This window comes from Amblyomma americanum, chromosome 11 (assembly GCF_052857255.1).
Source record: "Amblyomma americanum isolate KBUSLIRL-KWMA chromosome 11, ASM5285725v1, whole genome shotgun sequence".
Taxonomy (NCBI): Eukaryota; Metazoa; Arthropoda; class Arachnida; order Ixodida; family Ixodidae; genus Amblyomma; species Amblyomma americanum.
In genome coordinates this window covers 36,096,106-36,116,037 of record NC_135507.1, presented here as the reverse complement: position 1 = coordinate 36,116,037, position 19,932 = coordinate 36,096,106, and the positions used below count along the sequence as shown (strand labels likewise).

Genomic DNA, 19,932 nt, shown 5'->3' with positions numbered 1-19,932 from the left:
CCGGCAGGAGCCATTGCGTTTCTCAATTTCTCGCACTCTTCCACCCATCCTGCTGAAGCACTTGGCGTTATTCGGGTTTGGTGGGTTACCAGAGGACTCTAGACCCTGACCTTAAATCGTTGTTTTCTTTCCTTGTCATGAAAACAACGATTCAAGGTCAGGGCCTAGAGTCCCTTTTTTTTCATTTCCTTGTCATCATACCCGCCGTGGTGGCTCAGTGGTTAGGGCGCTCAGCTACTGATCCGGAGTTCCCGGGTTCGAACCCAACCGCGGCGGCTGCGTTTTTATGGAGGCAAAACGCTAAGGCGCCCGTGTGCTATGCGATGTCAGTGCACGTTAAAGATCCCCAGGTGGTCGAAATTATTCCGGAGCCCTCCACTACGGCACCTCTTTCTTCATTTCTTCTTTCAATTCCTCCTTTATCCCTTCCCTTACGGCGCGGTTCAGGTGTCCAACGATATATGAAACAGATACTGCGCAATTTCCTTTCCCTAAAAAACAATTATTATTATTATTATTATTATTATTATTATTATTATTATTATTATTATTATTATTATTATTATTATTCCTTGTCATGATCCCCCTCGGATGACGAGGCTGAATAGTGCGACTAGCATCCGAATCGAATTCTTCTAGGCGAGCTTTGCTGCCGAATCCAGTGCGAATAGTGTTAAAAACCGAATGCAATACGAATCGCGCATACGTACCGAATATTTGTGTGATTAGATTTTTTTTCAGCATACCGGAGACATATCAGTGTAGACGTCTACCGGTTTACCCGTCGCCGGCTGCGCTCGCGCAGTGGGCCGGCACAAGCCACTGCGCAGGAGGGGTCCGGTGAACCGGTATACGTCTTCGTTAATGTCTTCGCTATACTGAAAACGAATGTTATTCGCTGCTTGTCCGGATATTTGTACAAAATGAATATCCGCCGGGCCAATATTTATCGGCAGCTGAATGATCAATAAAGTACAAAGTCAGCAGAAATTGAGAAACATAACAGGATATAATTCACGCCGTTTCGGCTGGAGGACCATGCTTTGTCGAGTGAGGCTGGTATATATTTTGTGTTTGTGTTGGGTTTAATGGCACAAGGGCAGCTAAGGCCATGATGCCCCAAGCACAAGGTGTATAAATATTTTCTGCGGAATTGTATAAAAAAAGTTAAAAGTGGTCAGTGGTGTAGAGGGCCTAAAGTATAGGTTTTACTACTTAGTGATGACGAAGACAATACATCTTAGAAATGGACATTAGTGCGGGACCATGACCTGCTTGAGTGCTTAAAATTTATACAGAAAAGTATAGGCTTCGTTAAAGGAAACATTTGTATTTGACTAGGGAAATGGCGCAGTATCTGTCTCATATCGGCGGACAGCGTCGTAAGGGAAGGGATAAAGGAGGAAGTGAAAGAACAAAGGAAGAAAGTGGTGCCGTAGTGGAGGGCTCCGGAATAATTTCGACCACCAGGGGATCTTTAACGTGCACTGTCATCGCACAGCACACGGGCGCCTTAGCGTTTTGCCTCCATAGAAACGCAGCCGCCGCGGTCGGGTTGGAGCCCGGGAACTCCGGATCAGTAGCCGAGCGCTCTAACCACTGAGCCACCGCGGCGGGGTTTTACAGGCGTCCATGAATGGCTTTTCTGCTAAGTGCCGCGTTGCCGCGCCTATAAGCCGATGTCGTTGGAGCACTCTGCTAGTGTCACTCGCCAGCCTCTACTGGCGTGTTCCTTACCCCCCTCTCCTTCATCCTCCTCCTCCTTTCCACTCTATTCGACACATGAGGTCATATGAGAATCTGTGGTGCGCGACGCAAGTGTTCACGATGCCCTGTGTAGCGAGCGGCCTTCGCGTACTATGGTGTCTTTTGCGTAACCCTCCCCACTTTCTTCGCGACGTGGCTGGTGTGTGCGGCGATGCGTGCCGTACTCGCCTTGTCCTATCGCTTATCTCAGGTTCCGTCGAGATCGAGGACGATGCCCCGCTTTGCGTGTTTCTCTTCTCACAGTCCTCGCGCAGCTTGTCGGTGCAGTGCATTGAGAGAGTCAACTTTGATGTTCTCATTGTATAATGTTTGGAGTAGCGCTGACGCAACGGCAGTCCTCACCGGTATTTGGCATTGTTGGGCCCACAGAATATGTATACAAACCTAAACAACCCCAAATCGGATCCAATCGTGCTTTTGCTTGTATTACTCAATTAAAAAAAGGCACCACAGAAATGTTTCGGTCGTCACAACAGATTTCTTGTGTAGTATTTGCGGCCATGACCTTGTAACAACAGATGTATTTGTTGTAACAGCAGAATTTTCTGTACTGCCGCCGCGGTGGCTGATTGGTTACGGCGCTCGGCTGCTGGCCCGAAAGACGCGGGTGCGATCCTGGCCGCGACGGTCGAATTTGGATGGAGGCGAAATTCTAGAGGCCCGTGTGCTGTGCGATTCAGTGCACGTTAATGAACCCCATGGTGGTCGAAATTTCCGGAGCCCTTCACTACGGCGTCCCTCATAGCCTGAGTTGCTTTGGGACGTTAAACCCCCATAAACCATAAACCAGAATTTTCTGTACTATATTGCGCTGTACCCTATCGTAATGAAGGAATGCATAAAAATGCAACAGAGAAACGCTTTGCTATATTATAATTGTCTCTTTTTCATTATTTCAGAAAACTACTCATCGCAACTAAAACAGAGCGGTCCAAAAAGTAGAATGTGATAACAAAAGAACACGATGAGAAACGTACCTCGCGGTTTATGTACTAAGTAAATGATGGGAATTGTTCCAGACAGTTCCCTCTTCGGAACGCGTACGCTCCAAACTATGCGACAAAGGTGTGACAAAAAAAGTTGCCGCAATCATGGCAGACGCCAGTGGCGGCGCTAACTCTGCATCTAACATAGCGTGGGGAATAGGTGGTGCAGTGCATGCTCTCGAACATAGGATATCTCATAAAATATAGGATATCATAGGAACATAGGATATCTCATAAATATTCAATTCAATTCAATTCAATTCCTTATTTCCTTTTGAGAGGAGGAGACAGTACTAAAAGCCGCAACAACGGCTTGATGTGTGTCCAGGCTCCTTACATGTTGGCATTCACAGAGGCACGGCCGTCGGAATCATTACTTCGCAGGTTACAAGAGTACAAGAAAGGGAAACACGTGTGACAATAATAGAGAACGCAGTAGTTATTAAAATTAACCACAGTAAAATAAATGAACAAAAAACGGAAGTTCCAAACATTGAACAAAACATGCACACCAAGGTATAATGCCCAATCATGTATGCAGATGTGATAAAAAAAATGTAATAATAATAATAATAATAATAATAATAATAATAATAATAATAATTGTTTTTGGGGAAAGGAAATGGCGCAATACCTGTCTCATATATCGTTGGACACCTGAACCGCGCCGTAAGGGAAGGGATAAAGGAGGGAGTGAAAGAAGAAAGGAAGAAATAGGTGCCGTAGTGGAGGGCTCCGGAATAATCTCGACACCCTGGAGATCTTTAACGTGCATTGACATCGCACAGCAAACGGGCGCCTGAGCGTTTCGCCTCCATAAAAACTCAGCCGCCGCGGTCGGGTGCGAACCCGAGAACTCCGGATCAGTAGCCGAGCGCGCTAACGCTACACTGAGCCAACGCGGCGGGTAAAGAATTTAACCTCAGAATTAGATTTACGTAACGGATTAAAGGATGCTTCGTCGTACTGATTTAGTAAATAACAGAAGGTTTAGGATAATGATTGCTTACAATAGTTCTCCCGTGGGGTGGTCACGTTCCCTATTTCACCGTGTCGAGTATGACGAATGGACTCATACAGTATAAAATCAGAGTAAGCATGGAGTAAGTTGTCCTTTAGTGCACTTCCCTTGTGTAAAAGGAAGTGCGTTAGAGAACAATTCACTCCTTTTTTTTACTCATTTATGTTTAGAGCTTACTACATCCTCGCATTTCTAGGCTTGCGTAAAGCACAATGTAGGTATTTTATTACAAGCGAAGCCAGTCGCCGTCCAGGAGCTTACAGAACAGGATTCAAGACGTCGTCAAAAAAGCACTGCACAAAAATGATAGAAGCGACCGTTCAGAAAGCGCTAAGGGTCACAGAAGCAAAGGGCGCAATAATTATTGCCACCATTTGCGGTTTAACCAAACTGGTGCCAGCTCAAAAGAAACACGGCAGGTAATAACTTTGACGCCCGATGCTCCGTGCCGTGAAGAGAACTACACTGGTTATGCAAAGCAGACTTCCCTTTCTACCCTACCGGATTAATGGCGGCAAGATTAGGCTGGCAGGTAGAAGCTTAATGCCTCAGCGGGTATACGCGCGTGCACTTAAGTTATTTCCCTTTCATGACGTTTTTTTAATACAAGCGACCTTCGCGGTCTCTCGAGAGCCAAGCTCGGCAATCCTCCGATTCGGAGAGAATGACCATAAAGCCGAGACCACCGTGAAGTTGAGGTCGCGGACGGCGCGGTTCGCCCCGTTCTTCGGCGCACAGCAGACCTTCTTTCCCTCTCTCCTCATCCTTCTTTTTTCACTCTGTCGTTCATCTTTCTGGGCAGTCGTTACTCTCCCACATCTTCGCGCCGTTTCCTTTGGAGCGGCCGCAAGCGATCGGCGCCAGCGTCGCCTCAGCTGCCAGGTCCGACCGACGTTGAGCAGGTAAATACCGCACAGCACCGCAGAAGCTACAGATAGCGTCCAGCCAATCCCGAACCGGATTCTCGAAGTAGTTCTCGTCCCGTGATTGGTCGGCGGCGTGGATGACGTTTCTCATCGGTTGTTTAGCGCCGTTAGCGCCAGCCGTGCGGTGCTGTGGGAGCGGACTTTAATCGAAAAATAATTCGAATAAAAAACTTGAGGCGTTAATTCTTAACGACATTCTTAAAGGTGAAAATATATCTTTTGAAAATTGGCTCACCCCAAATATTCCAAAGGACCCCCACATTTTGAAAGCAGGCCCGCCAGAGAAAATGGACAAAGGTGGATCAGTGGTGATTAGTGAGTGGATTAATGTGGATTCTTGTGGGCGTAGTGGTGGAATTACTGTGAATTTGGATTAGTGGGTGGATTAAGGTGAAATAGTGGTTCCGGTTAATATAATCTTGCATTAATTAAGGTACGTTGTTAGGCGAGCTGGTGACTGAATATTATGAGGGAACACAGCGCCAAGGAACGGGACATAATAGAATAGACGCACACGAGCGCCTGTCGGTTCTCTTATGTCCCGTCCCTTGGCGCTGTGTTCCTTAGTAGAGTTAGCATAATCTCATACGACATGGTAACCACCGTGACGTCACTGTGTGCCATCAGCAAGGGGGATACCCAATTTAAAATTAGGGGTACACTTAAGCTCCACCTTAAGGTATGACGCAACAGCTTTAATGGTTATTTGCTACTTTCTTCCTTAGCTACGCACACTCATCAACATGCAACAGTAGGAATACTAGACCACGTGATATACCACAGCACACACGAGGTCTCTCTTTAACCATGTCGGAGGAACATGCCTTAGTGGCCTAAGGGCAGTGTTCATCTTGCTTGACAGCGCAGAAAAAGACGATACACGTGAAGGAACCCTCGATGAGCGCTACGGTGTCTTGACTCGAAGCCCAAGGGTCATGGTTTCGATTTCGAACTAATTAATGATAATAATCATAATAATAATAATAACAATAATAATAATAATAATAATAATAATTGGTTTCGAGGGGATAGGAAATGGCGTAGTATCTGTCTCATATATCGTTGGACACCTGAACAGCGCCGTAAGGGAAGGGATAAAAGAGGGAGTGTAAGAACAAAGGAAGAAAGAGGTGCCGTAGTGGAGGGCTCCGGAATAATTTCTACCATCTGGAGACCTTTAACGTGCACTGACATCGCACAGCACACCGGCGCCTTAGCGTTTTGCCTCCATCCAAACGCAGCCGCCGCGGTCGGGTTCGAACCCGGAAACTCCGGATCAGTAGCCGAGCGCCCTAACCACTGAGCCAACTAATTACCCCAATTTTGTTTTCGGCGTAATTTATTTACTTAACATTCTTATTTGTCGTAATGACAGTTCGGTCACGCTACGACATCAAAGCCGTAACTTAACTTGAGAGTTGCAATCATTTTCATTCCACAGTTGAACTTGTGACGTCACAATCATCTCGACCAATCCTGAACTGGCGTGACAACGCCCGAACGTGTGCTCTGATGCTGTCGCGTTAAAAGCGAACTCGTTTACGAAGACTTTACGGTGGTTCTGAGAGAATCTGCAGTGCGCGTTCGGACGTTACTTCCGCGTTTTCGTTCGGCCGCCCACCGCAGCCGTGGCGTAGTTATTAATGAGCACCCGCTTTGCATGCGGGAGGTGCGGGTTCGATAACCAGAGCCGCCGGGTACCCACCGGTGATCCTATGGGTACAAGCTTGTTCCTGGCCTGGTGCTCGGCTTCCATCGGGTGAAATGATTGCGGGAAATTAGTCTTTGACCCCAGCTTGAGTAGACGAAAACGCATTGTGTCATGGCGCTCTTTGGCCACAGATGCCCTTGCGCCATAAAAACATCGTGTCATCATCATCATACTTCCGAGACTCCCGGTCTTCTCCCCCGGAAAGACCTCGTTCGAAGCTTGGTATTTTCCCACCACGCATGTTCGGCGGCTCATGTTCCCCGCATGATGCCGACGATCGAGCTGGGAGAGTTATGAGGTTCAGAGTCTGAATGCGGGGGCGCCTCGTGATCACGTAGTTTCGTGCGCAGGAGAGCGTCGTGTATCCTGGGCCGCAGGGTCCGCGTGTCTCTGAGTTACGATAGGATCAGTGTGCGGCTGACAGCGCCACCCATGTAACTTACAGCAGCGCTGCACGCAACTAGCGAAGACAGATCATAAGCAGCGCGAGACAGGCGGCGCAGCTTTCGCGTTTTTTTTTTTTTTTCGCTAAAATTAGCGGCGCAAGCGCAGTGTGCTGGCTCAGTCTCTCGCTGGCGAATTACCTCCTCCACCACAGCACACGCACGCACACACGCACCGACTGCCCCGCGGTCGAAGGCAACTCGCCAGCTCGGGCGGGCCTAGCCGAAGGATGAAAGGGGTGAGGGCGGGCGGGGTCTGCGGAGAGAACGGTCTGCGGGCTTCGTTGGCTTCGTCCACGGACGCTTTGGCAGCGGCGAGCGAGCAACAGGCCGCTCGCTGAGAACGAGTGAGCGAGGAGAAAATAAATGAAGAAAAAAAGAAAGAGAGGGCCTGGGATCCTGGCCGCTGCGCCGCGGGTTTTACGTTTCACTTCGTGTCAAGAGTCGGGACCGGCCGGTCGTCGGTTGGCTGGGCTTGTGGTGCGGCCTGGCTGAGAACGCGCTCCGCCGTTGTGTGTATACATATAAACCCGCCATCAGTCACGCGACAGAGCGGTTCTCAGTGGTAGAAGAGTGTCGTGTTCGCTGCGGTGCTTCTCTGGTGGGGATTTCGATATATCGCCTACGTAGTGCGTATCGAGTCCTGTCATCCGGCAGTGACTCAGTGGATATCCGCTCTTCCTTGTGCCAAGTTTTGTTGGGTTCTTGAGGGAACCGTGTACCTTGCCGTCGGTGGCGCACGTTCTGCGGAGCAGCCCATCGACATCACCACCATCAGGTGCGTTTTATATACCGGCATGCTCTAGCAGCGTTTTTTGAACACTACATCAGTCGTAAGTAAAACAGGAAGGTGGGCTAGTTGGTGTACATTTGTGATAACAAAATAACGCGAAAGGGACACTAAGGACGGACAGGACAGCGCAGACACGCGCTAGTCTGGCGCTAGTTGGGCTCTAGTCGGGCGCTAGTTTGGCGAGCATAGCGCTTGTCTTCGTCGTCCTGCCCGTCCGTCGTGTTCCCTTCGCGCTATTTTTTCATCATGAACTACATCAGTCGCTTAAGTATCGAAACCCATTCATTGTCGCCTCTGCTTTCCAGCTTTCCGGTATAGGTGGTTGTGAGGGTTCTAATGTAGTGAGAAAACGTGCTCTATGAAGCATCAAGTTGTGTTTTAAAAGTCAAGGATAGCCCTAACGTGCTTAACTAGGGCCTCTGCAAAAAAGCGCAGGAAGAGGAGGGGGGGGGGGGGGCGGTGTTCTGCAATGAGCCTTTAGCCCTGGAGGTATAAGGCTGGTTCGAGCTCGTATTTGGGGTGCTGGGTGAGGGTGGTTTTTTAGACATGTAGGAAGCCCTCGAATGTATTCGTGGCGTCGTTTCATCGAGGTTGAGCGGCAAACTACACTTTCCATTGACAGCATCCTCCCCGTGGCCCTGACCCACATTGGTCCGTCATTGTTGATGAGCCTGTAAGCACCGCTGACATTCTTGCGGCTTAGTTTCTGAGAAAGAAACAGCTCACCTCTGACGGCTTAAAGCAGTCTTCAGACTATAGCTGTTGCTCACCCCAGAGTGATGACTACTCTAATGGCAAGTTCGTGAGCTCGTCGTTAAAAGGCGTCGATTCTACAAGAGCTGCCTACGCAGGAAGTGTGAAATTTCTTTCTAGACCGCTCTAAGCGGCTCGTCGCTTCTGTTGTCCCAAGCAAATCCAAAAATGAACGTTAGTTAAAGGTTTGTTTAGACCTCACTTCCGGACTAGTCCGACCGACTGCGACATCAGCCGCAGTTTGCGTTGTTCGGGGAGCTTCCGGACATTCCAGATAAGGTATGACAGATTTGCAGTTATGGCTGTATGTGGCTGCGTAATATATCGTATCCAAAACAATCTCCAAATCATTTCACGGCGAATGCGAAACCTGTTCATCTGGGATCGAGAGAGGGCGCCTTGCGGAATCAATCCTTCATGGGTCTCGTGATTCAACGTATTCTTCGGAATGAGCGCTGTCGTGGAGGTTTCGGCGGTGCAATGTTTGAGGCTTGAGAAGACAGCAACGGGATAGAGAATTCGCTTTATCAAAGATCACAGATTAAGCGCTCAAATGTTTCCATTGTCACAGCACCAGGGCCGGCGGCGGTCATCTATATATAGTCGGATATACATCCAGAAAAAAAAGCGGCTTTTCCCTGTCAGAGAACCCCATTCCAGTCAAAGGCGTCGGCCGCTCGTGAACCTCTTAGCGTGGCAATGCAGGTAGTGGCAGATGAATGCGGATAGTCCTCTTCCCCGGGGGCGTTGTCGGGGATAGTCACGTGCCTGCATTGTCACGTCACTCCCTGAATTACCCCGCTATTCCCGCGAGCAGGTTCATCATAATCGGCCGACGCCATTGGCTGGAAGGGGGTCCTTTCACGGGGAAAAGCCGCTTTTTTCTTGAGTTGTATCTAAACTGTAGTTGAGCCAATTCTGACAGGGCACTCCAGAAAGTGGGAGCTGGATTAGAAAGAAGCAGGCTGGATAGTACCACCTCACTGTTGACAGGGCTCCAGGTTGAGGTATGTGAATGGGAAGTTTTGGTTGGGGGATCCGAACTGGAGTCGGTAGACGCAGAGGTTCTAGTATCATTGTAAGCATCTACGAGATGTCCTCATCCTGCAGAGGTCTTATTTATTACTCCAGTTGTGGTGAGTCAATAGGATGATAATTATGTAGCTAGTAATTATGTCGGTCTGAGCCACGTTGTGGCCTAAAGGTTGCATCACTCATCAAGTTGTGACTTGACTGTGATACTTCGAATTCCGCACATTAGTGCATTTAGCGTGTGTGTTCCGCGGGACAAGTTTGCAAGTTCACGGGTTCTGTTCGATTCGCTGCCATTGTGGCCGCATTTCGATGGAAGTGAAAGTGAAAACCGCGCTTGTGTTTTTTTCGATCTGACGGCGTCTATACGCACAATATACTTCGCATTTTCGTTTTTGTATATGAGATAACCACCCAACTTTCTCACTAAAACATAATTACTTTACGCGATAGCGCATACAGCTTGTTCGGTCGAAAAGCCGTCGGCGTAGTCGGCACCGCGGGTCGGAAATAATTGGGGGCTGCTTAAAAAGATCGTATCATGGTAATTTGTGGTTCTAGTGATTATGATTGATTGGTGTGTGATAGGCAGTGACGAGTTAATGAAATCATTGTTATTAATTGATTAATTAAAGAAATGAAAAATTGAAAAAGGCAGTTCAAAGGGTGTCAAAATGCTCATAATGAAAAGCCAATGCTTGATGATGCCAGTTAACAAAATTTAGGGCGTGTAATTGATAAATAATTAATTGTAACAGTTGAAAACAAAAACGAAAAATACATTCCTAGGTGTCAAACTGCTCAGAATGGAAAGCCTAGTCTTCTACGCTATCACGTCACATCCTTAAGGCGGAGCTTAACTGTCCTCTCCAGTTTTAATTTTTTGCTCACCGAAATGAAATGAGGGACGAAAGAAGTGACTAGTTCCTTAAAGTAAGAAATTTCCTCACTCTAAGCAACCTTGGGTTTTCATATCTGTTCTCCACAGTTCGACGTACCTGTCACCTGTAAAAGAAAAGTAAGTCGCAATTATGCCAGCTCAATTCACGATAGCACGGTATTTCCCCGAAGCTGGTTTTCTTCTCCCGTTCCCAGCTCCAAATAAACGTGTTGCGGACAACGTCCGCGCTCTGTTCTTAGCGAAAAGCCGAAATTCCCTTTCCGTGACTAACGGCGCTCCCTTCTTGTAATTTACGACGCCTTTTCCTGTTAACGCATTTCACCGAGATCGCGTCATCGGCGGCGCGGGTACCTAGAACCGTCATCCACGATAGTGGTCTACGGTCTGCCGGAAGGGCTTTGTAATTTTTTTTTTATGATTTTATTGCGCGTGCATATTTGCGGGCCGTTTTGGCGTGGCCCGTTTATTGTATACTATCTATGTGACTTCGCTCGGTCGGTTTCCCGGAACATCGCATCTCGCTTTCTTGAGGGTTTATCTTGGAGTGACAGCCTGTAGAAATCTGTGAGCTGTCACGCATGCCGCTTTTTGATGAGGAAATGGGGAAGTTACCGTACGAAGTCAGACATATTATCCTGCGTTTCCGTGGCGTGCTGCCGACGGATCATATTAAGAAGTAGCAACAGTTGGTTCGGAGAACGCTATTTTTAAGCAGTTCAGCAGGCTAGGACCACTTCGCCTCAGTCTATGGCCAAAGGCTTCACCTCAGTCTATGAACAAAGGCTTCGCCTCGGGCTTATTTATAAGCACTGTCTCGGGGAAAGAAAATATAAAGTTCGTTGGGCAGGAAGCTAGAACGTGTAATTTAGGGGGCGAATTCACCCAGCCCATCGCGTTTAATGAGGGCACGGGGTTTGACCACTGCTAAACGAACTTTTCATTGACGAATTGCAGTCATGGTTACAGTAACGACACGTTGACAAGCTGAAATCCTGACTGCTCAGGAAACGATAATGTGCTACGTGAAGTCACGTGCTCATTGGTTGCCTCTACGCCAGCCGCTGTTGCCCTAACATGTAGTTGGCAAATTGCAATCATGGTTGGCGTAAATCCCCGCCGCGGTGGCTCAGTGGTTAGGGCGCTCGACTACTGATCCGGAGTTCCCGGGTTCGAACACGACCGCGGCGGCTGCGTTTTTATGGAGGAAAAACGCTAAGGCGCCCGTGTGCTGTGCGATGTCAGTGCACGTTAAAGATCCCCAGGTGGTCGAAATTATTCCGGAGCCCTCCACTACGGCACCTCTTTCCTTCTTTCTTCTTTCACTCCCTTCTTCATCCCTTCCCCTACGGCGCGGTTCAGGTGTCCAACGATATATGAGACAGATACTGCGCCATTTCCTTTCCCCCCAAAACCAATTATTATTATTATTGGCGTATAACTTGGTTCAGGAATCTAAATAACGATTGGTTGTGCCTAAACTGACTGCAATTTGTCGGTGAAAACATTTATTTAGAAGTTTTCATGTTTGGGTTTTCTTTTTTTTTACGTCCGGTCGCTTTTGTGAGCGGTTGGAGCCCGGTTGCATAAGTTCGGTATAGTTCTGTGGTTTTCGATTAGGCGAACCTTGTTTTATTGTTTGTCTACATTAACCGAACGAACTGTACAAACTAAAACGGCCGTGTTTTTTTCTCCTTTCTCTTTATTTAGCCATGTTTCAGCCCCTGCACTCGGCTTCTACCTGAGAGGCTTCTAAAAACAAAGTATAGGACTGATGTGTTGTGAAAAACTCGGTACAGTTGCCAGGCACGTCCATTATTACGCCACGAGAGGAATCCTCCTCGACTTTCCCGTTGTCGATTTCGCGACACTGCTCAAGTTGTAAGCTGTCTATCTGGTATGACTTAACATTGTCGTGGCTAGCCAAGGCAGCGTCGGTCCGAAGTATGCTACGTTCAAAAATTCAGTGCGCCTTTGTCTCAGGGTGCCATTATTCCTAAGTCCGCTCGCTGTCCTGAAAGTCGGGTCATGCCCTGTGGTACCGCAAGAAAGGCTTTAAATTGATCTATCAAGTCGACTCGACGTGGTGGCTCAGTGGTCACGGTGCTCGGCTGCTGACCCGAAAGACGCGGGTTCGATCCCGGTCGCGGCGGTTGAACTTCGATGGAGGCGAAATTCTAGAGGCCCGTGTGCTGTGCGATGTCAGTGCATGTTAAAGAACCCCAGGCGGTCGAAATTTCCAGAGCTCTTCACTACGGCGTCCCTCATAGCCTGAGTCGCTTTGGGACGCTAAACGCCGAGTCGACCCGACGCGGTGGCTCAGTGGTTACGGTGCTCGGCTGCTGACCAAAATGACGTGGGATATGTCCCGGCCGCGGCGTTCGCATTTCGGTGGAGGCGAAATGCCAGAGTCCGGTACACTGTGCAATGTCAGTGCACGTTAAGGAACCCCAGGGAGTCGAAGTTTTCCGGAGCCCTCCACTGCGGCGTCCCCTATAGCCTGAGTTGCCTTGGGACGTCGAACCCCCATAAACCGTGTGACCACCTCTTGAACGGAAATCTCTCCTGTATTGCGCTAATCCTATCGCTACAGTAAGTGCAATGTCACTATGTCACTATATGACGAGTGCGTCTCAGACAATCCGTGCTTGCGTGTGTTTGCAAAATGCGCCAAAGTTATTTGCACTTTAAGAAGTTCTGGCTTCACGTTTTACTCGATAGCACGCGCGCTCTCAATGTGCACACCTACTTCTGGATGCACTTTTTATTTTTATTTTCTCTGGCTAAGCAAAACCGTTTCACGCCGCCCTAGCCCTGTACATTTCGCACTCATCTCTTGACGTAATGGGGGGCTTTTATGACGTCAGAAGCTAACGCACGTATCTTTGTGCGCTGATTGCGGCAGCTGCTTTGTTTGTTTGTTTGTTTGTTTGTTTGTTTGTTTGTTCTTTGTTCGTTCGAATTTCTAGCCATCGGGAGGGAAATTGCGATACCGAAATTGGAAGATATAAACACGAGGCAACAGCAGTGAAATGCAAGTAGTGCAAGCACGCAGCGCATCGAATGCAATGACCCCTCCGACGTTCGCAGGCAAAAACAAAAAACTAAACGCAAGAAAACATGGATCAATCGTCGCAAAGCCCGAGGAACGCACTCAAAAAATCCCAAGCGCGGACCAACGTTCCCTCTCCTATTTTTCTTTCTATCTGCATAAGAACGCCGCCACTACACTCGCAACACCGGGCGCGTCTTACACAACAAACTTAAAAGCCGAGGAACGCTGTCTAAACCCTTAGGAATGCAGCCTATGCGGGCTCCGGCGAGTTTGTTTGGGTTTCGAGCGAAGGCGTCCCATGCTTTACTCCGGTTTCGCTGGACGTAATAAACGGTGCGGCGTTTCCTCTCGGACGAGTCACCCTTCTTGCGTTAAGCACATTCCGGCTCGCATCTCCCTTTTTCTTTTCTTCTTTCGCTAGATTACGCATTCTTTTACGATTGCCGGAAAAAGCGCACGTGTTATCGCAGTTCCCTGAAAGCGGCCGACGCCTAAGCCTATACCACCGCCCCTCTTTTTTTTTTATTTTTTAAGGTGTAAAAAAAAATTAAGCGCAACAACGGGCGACATATTCCCTTCAGTAAAGAAGCCGCCTTACCGGATGCAAGACCAATAAGAAAACACAAAAGTGAACTAGGAACCCATGAGGTATCAATAAAAAAAATGCTCTCAATACAGAACTGAGCAGGCCATTTGCATGCAAAACCAAGTGCCTTGTGTGTTCCTGGAGGCCTTTCTTAATAATAATAATAATTGGTTTTTTGGGGAAAGGAAATGGCGCAGTATCTGTCTCATATATCGTTGGACACCTGAACCGCGCCGTAAGGGAAGGGATAAGGAAGGGAGTGAAAGAAGAAAGGAAGAATAGGTGCCGTAGTGGAGGGCTCCGGAATAATTTCGACCACCTGGGGATCTTTAACGTGCACTGACATCGCACAGCACACGGGCGCCTTAGCGTTTTTCCTCCATAAAAACGCAGCCGCCGCGGTCGGGTTCGAACCCGGGAACTCCGGATCAGTAGTCGAGCGCCCTAACCACTGAGCCACCGCGGCGGTTACAAAATATGCGAGGGGTGGCTAGTGTAGGTTTAGGCTGACGCTTTCAGAGCAGTGCATAATGACACCCTTAACAATACCTGCTGTTTACTAGCGAGGAAAAAAAATTAGCAGCTGCCGAACCTTGGTAAGTAACGTCAATGCAGCTCTTCGTTTTTGTTTTCTTTTTCATTTTTCAGTATTTTCTCTCGCAAAGTTTTCAAGTTTCAGCGTTCTCGAAAGCTGGTTCGTCTCGTTCAAAAGTCTTCATCCCTCACAGTGGCACATTGTTGCAGCGGTAGCAAAAAATAATATTAACAATGATGTTTCATGATATTGGTGTTCCTACGACAGGTATTCCTAAGTTAATCATTGTCTACCTATTGCAGCATGCCATGTTCTCCGGTCGGCGAATGCTTCTGCAAAGAGGGATCATTGTAAATACGTGACGCTGATTAACTAAGGAAATCAGTTGAATAACGCGCACAGATAATATAAAACGTGCCCCTTGAGAGTCTACAAAGAAGAAAGAAAAACATCAAACAAAATTTCAGTGTAAACCTAAAGTTCTTGCTCTTCTTGGTAATAATAATAATAATAATAATTGGTTTTTGGGGGAAAGGAAATGGCGCAGTATCTGTCTCGTATATCGTTGGACACCTGAACCGCGCCGTAAGGGAAGGGATAAAGGAGGGAGTGAAAGAAGAAAGGAAGAATAGGTGCCGTAGTGGAGGGCTCCGGAATAATTTCGACCACCTGGGGATCTTTAACGTGCACTGACATCGCACAGCACACGGGCGCCTTAGCGTTTTTCCTCCATCTCTTCTTGGTACAGAATTGCCAGTGGCGGCTTTAGGAGAGACCCGCCGCGGTCGCTCAGTGGTTAGGGCGCCCGGGCACTGATCCAGAGTTCCCGGCTTCGAACCCGACCGCGGCGGTTGCGTTCTTATGGAGTAAAAACGCTAAGGCGCCCGTGTGCTGTGCGATGTCAGTGCACGTTTAAGATCCCCAGGTGGTCGAAATTATCCCGGAGCCCTCCACTACGGGCACCTCTTTCTTCCGTTCTTCTTTCAGTCCCTCCTTTATCCCTTCCCTTACGGCGCGGTTCAGGTGTCCAACGATATATCAGACAGATACTGCGCCATTTCCTTTCCCCAAAAACCAATTATTATTATTATTATTTAGGAGACAAACCCCCGTATTCACAAACCGACCTTTACCTTCCCTTTCGAGGTCCTTACCTTTACTGCTCCTTTCCGGGTTTCAGAAACCAACCTTACCCTTAAACTGCACCTTTAGCCGCCCTTTCGGCCTCGGAAAGGGCGCGTTCGCAAAGGTAGCTCCTGGCCTACCTTTAGCAGCCCCTTTCGTCAATTCAACATGGAAACAGAGTACGATCGATGACCGCTTTTCTGATTTATCAAGTTCACAGAGTTAATGGAAGAAATCGATCAGGTGCCCCCTCGTGCGAAGCCGGCACGGCGAGTGCTGAGGGATCGCCAGTACCCGATGGAGCTGTTCGACGATGAGCTTCTCGCGAGGTACCGCTTTTCGAAGCCTGCCGTGCTGGAACTCTTGTCTGTGCTGCCGCTGCACCGCTGCCCTAACGGACGAGGTTGCCCCGTGCCGCTGCGACTGCTTACCACCCTTCGCTTTTACGGTGCGGGAACTTTCCAAGTTGTCGGCTACCCTGTCGATGTATCCTTACCGGTGGTATCTATTGTATCCGCCGTAATCCGGCACTGGTCGAGTTTTCCTGAACCGAATATAAGCTAAAACTAATGCAGGAGAGACATGTGTGAAAACTTCGTCGGTGCGCTGCGCTGGTCGCCGCTTGCGAACTGCCGCCCCATTGCAAGCAGGGAAACACCGATCGGCAAGCATCGATGCGCAGCTCGGCTCAAGCGCCGCACACGGCTGGTGTCACGCTTTGAAGTTCGCACCAGAAAAGGCAAAACATCTATGTTATCAGAAAGACTGCCTGCTGTCGTCGAGCAGCAACAAAGCATGCCTGTGCAAGTAGCGAGCTTTCGGCTACAGCACCACCCGTGGGAACGCCGCGCTACGAACTGCGCCCGGCTGCCATGGTCGCCGCTATACCTATAGCCTGTTTCGCATCGATGCAGCAGCGCACAGCGTTTCAGAAGTCGCCTGAGCTGTAATAATGGCGCACTATTGATATCACTGTGCTGTCAACCGCTACATCTCGCAATAAACTAAAGATATGGTCGATTTGCACGACGCCTTCGGCACCGGAGCTGGCGGACGCCAAGCGAGTCGGACCACAACGGTGGGCTAACAGAAGCTGCGAGGTGGTTCTCGCAAGAAATTTGCTCGCATCACAGTTGTCACTTTTACCAGAAACTCAGTATTGGCCAGTACTCCACAAAAATGATACATTGTTGACATTTTTTTTATCCCATGTTTTATTATTTTGCGTCAAGAACAGCTCATTTTTTGACGCCGGCGCACGGGATTCAGCTAGGCCGGCCGGCCAGCCGGCTTGGTGTACTTCACGTTCGCACCAGAAAAAACAAAACAGCCATGCTATCAGAAAGTCTGTCTGCAATATTCGAGCAATGGCAGCATGCCTGCACAAGGGCCCACCTTCCGGCAGCGACACCGCCTACGGGCGCGCCGGGCGACGGACTACGCTGCTTCCTGACTGCCCTGCTCGTCGCTAAGCCTAGCTATTTTCGCATCTATACCGTAGCTGAGGGCGCTTCGGAACAGGCCAGCGGAATAATAAAAATACTACTCTCGTCACCCCTTCACTGTGAACCCGTCCCATAATAAGATATGCACGATTTCCGCGACGCCTTCAGCAGTGGATCTTGCAGAAACCAAGGCCGAGCCGCACAAGGCAGCAGCAGCAAAGCGGCTATGGGATGAAATTTCCTTGTATCGCAGTTGTAACTTCTACCAGCATCTCCGTATTGGCCAACAATCCTCAGAAAAGGTACATTTCTGACGCTCAGCCCAAAACAACAAACGCGCACAAGCACAAGACACCACGATTGAGGCACACGAAAAAATTGAAACAAACACCGACGTCGACTCAACAAAGCTTCTTGTATCGACGGCTGTCTATCACTGTGGCTAGACCAAGAGGAAACATGCGTAAAAATTTGAGTCAGGCTAGTTAATTTCGTCTACTGAATGATTATGACAGCTCCAGTATGTGTTTAACTGCTTTCTATAGGATACAAAACAAGTTATCAGTACATCCACTAATGCGACAAGGATTAATATTTCTTTAGCCTCGTTACCATACCTCTTACTTCTGGGGGTAAGGGCGCTTTCCGTAAGGCTGCCGAAAGGTGGCTTTCTGAAACACATCTTGGATTTTCCCTTACCTTTCACTTTCAGTACCCTTTCTGAAAGGCGCCCTTCGCGTTAAACTAAGGTAAAGGTAAGGGCAGTTTGTGAATACGGGGGAAAGGATGAGATGGAAGGAATCGAGAGATTTCGCACGGAAAATTGATGTCAAGAAATGCAAGGTCCTGATAGGACTTCCAGTCGTCCCTGAGAACTATCGTGTTTGTTTTCGCGCTTTGGCGCCGACTGGAGTCGCCATTTTCTCATTACGAAAAGCGATGCCCGCCGTATCTCTGAAAAGCCGTTATCCAAGAGCAAGACGGAAAGAACAAGTTTTGTTTTGATCGCCGCCGAAGGCAGGCGACGACGTTAATGACTCCCACGCTGCCATTAGGCCACTCGTGTTTCCTTCTTTCCTTTATCTCTCCTTGTTATCGGCGCCCTTATCAAGCTCTTCCGCCTGGCGGCATGTTTACTCACAGCCGCGCATACACTCGCCTGCGCGACGACGGCTTTCGCGCTGATGACACAAATTGATGACCTCTTAACAGCGAGCACTCTTCACACGGAAGCGACGAACATAGGGACGGAAAGCGCCAACACAAAGATAAAAATCAACGCAAACTTTGTGTTTCCCGAGGTAGCAGAGTTTGCTTTCTTCCATTCGCTCTTGCCTTTATTAAGAGCTGCGGAGGATGTTGGGGCAGCTGCATATTACTCCGTACTGCAGTTGACTCTTTTGTTCATTCGAACTCGTTTAATTCGCATTTCCGGTTATTGCGTAGTGACGGTTTTCGTCATGCTTTGGTGTCGCCACCTTGAGGTGTATTAAATGGGCTCCTGTTGTTTCGAGACTTTCACTCGCCTCTGCGTACGAAAACGTGTACTATTTGGCGTTTATGTACTGTACTGCTCATAACTGTTAACATGAGGACAAGCGCGTACAAAGATTTAGAAGAAAGCGGGGCCTCTTACATGAACGACATATCTCGTGGAGATATAGATGCAACAACGACTGTGTAGAATATAGGCAGTCTCGCGAGCATTCTGACCTGGCTTCTATACCAAACTGCGGGCCCCAATATCGCTTAACTGATACATCAACTTTTCCACACCCATCAATTCTGGTCAAAAGCACTTTTGAGCGGGAAACCGTTTATGAACGGAATTCTTTCGTATAATGCAAGATTTCAATATAACAATCAATATACCCGCAGATCACTCGACGGCAGGCTTGCATTTTTTTTCTATTAACGTTTTTGATATCGTCAAAATCGTTCCCCATTGGTTGTCTATAGCAGCCTTAACTGTTCCATGCGGTCTCTGAAAACACTTTAAAAGAAAGATTTGCTACATATCAGAATAGTGGACCATTACCTTCAATGTTTCCATAACTGTGGCTTACAATTTTCGAATTAAAAAAAATTCCCGAGAAAGCTGTATAGTAGTATACGGAAAAATGCGCGGTCAGTTTCTTTTATGTTCTGTTTCTTGTTTTTCATTAGGAAAGGGGCATGAATACTAGGTGTTGTGTTGGGGCTCTGGAGAAGTGTTGATCCTCTTGAATCGCAGAGCTGCATATTTAACTCCACCCGCCGCGGTGGCTCAGTGGTTAGGGCGCTCGACTACTGATCCGGAGTTCCCGGGTTCGAACCCGACCGCGGCGGCTAAGGCGCCCGTGTGCTGTGCGATGTCAGTGCACGTTAAAGATCCCCGGGTGGTCGAAATTATTCCGGAGCCCTCCACTACGGCACCTCTCTCTCCCTTTCTTCTTTCACTCCCTCCTTTACCCTTCCCTTACGGCGCGGTTCAGGTGTCCAACGATATATGAGACAGATACTGCGCCATTTCCTTTCCCCCCAAAACCAATTATTATTATTATTATTAACTCCAAACTCGCTCGAGAGATGGCGTTTTATGGCGTCGACGACCTCGAGGCCCTGCCTCGCCATTCTTTTTTTTTTTAACGGACGAACGCACTCCTGTGGAATTTCCCAGCATTGCCTACTCTACAGGCTTTCGTAAGCTCTAACAGCGTCGCCTAGACGCAGACACGTGCACTGACTAAAAAAAACTAACAACCAACGAAAAGCGCGCTAAGCGCCCACCGTTACTGCTTATTTTCATTAGAGTCGGCGGCTTTCCAACAAGTCCTCCTTCCTCACTGCATAACGTGGGCGGTCCGCTGACAGCGC

At 48.4% G+C, this 19,932-nt stretch overlaps 1 protein-coding gene across 16 annotated transcripts in view; it reads left to right on the top strand.

Moving 5' to 3' along the window:
• The window catches only part of LOC144110768 (uncharacterized), a 193,919-nt gene that overhangs the window by 40,734 nt on the left and 133,253 nt on the right, over positions 1-19,932 (top strand). For 3 of the 16 annotated variants that reach the window (XM_077643864.1, XM_077643862.1, XM_077643857.1), the window contains exon 1: positions 7,284-7,632. The exons of 12 other annotated variants lie outside the window; for them this stretch is intronic. The gene's annotated coding sequence lies outside the window, so the exon portion shown is untranslated. Of the gene's footprint in view, positions 1-7,283; positions 7,633-19,932 lie in introns of those variants that run through there. One more of the 16 variants, XM_077643846.1, reaches the window with a different exon arrangement.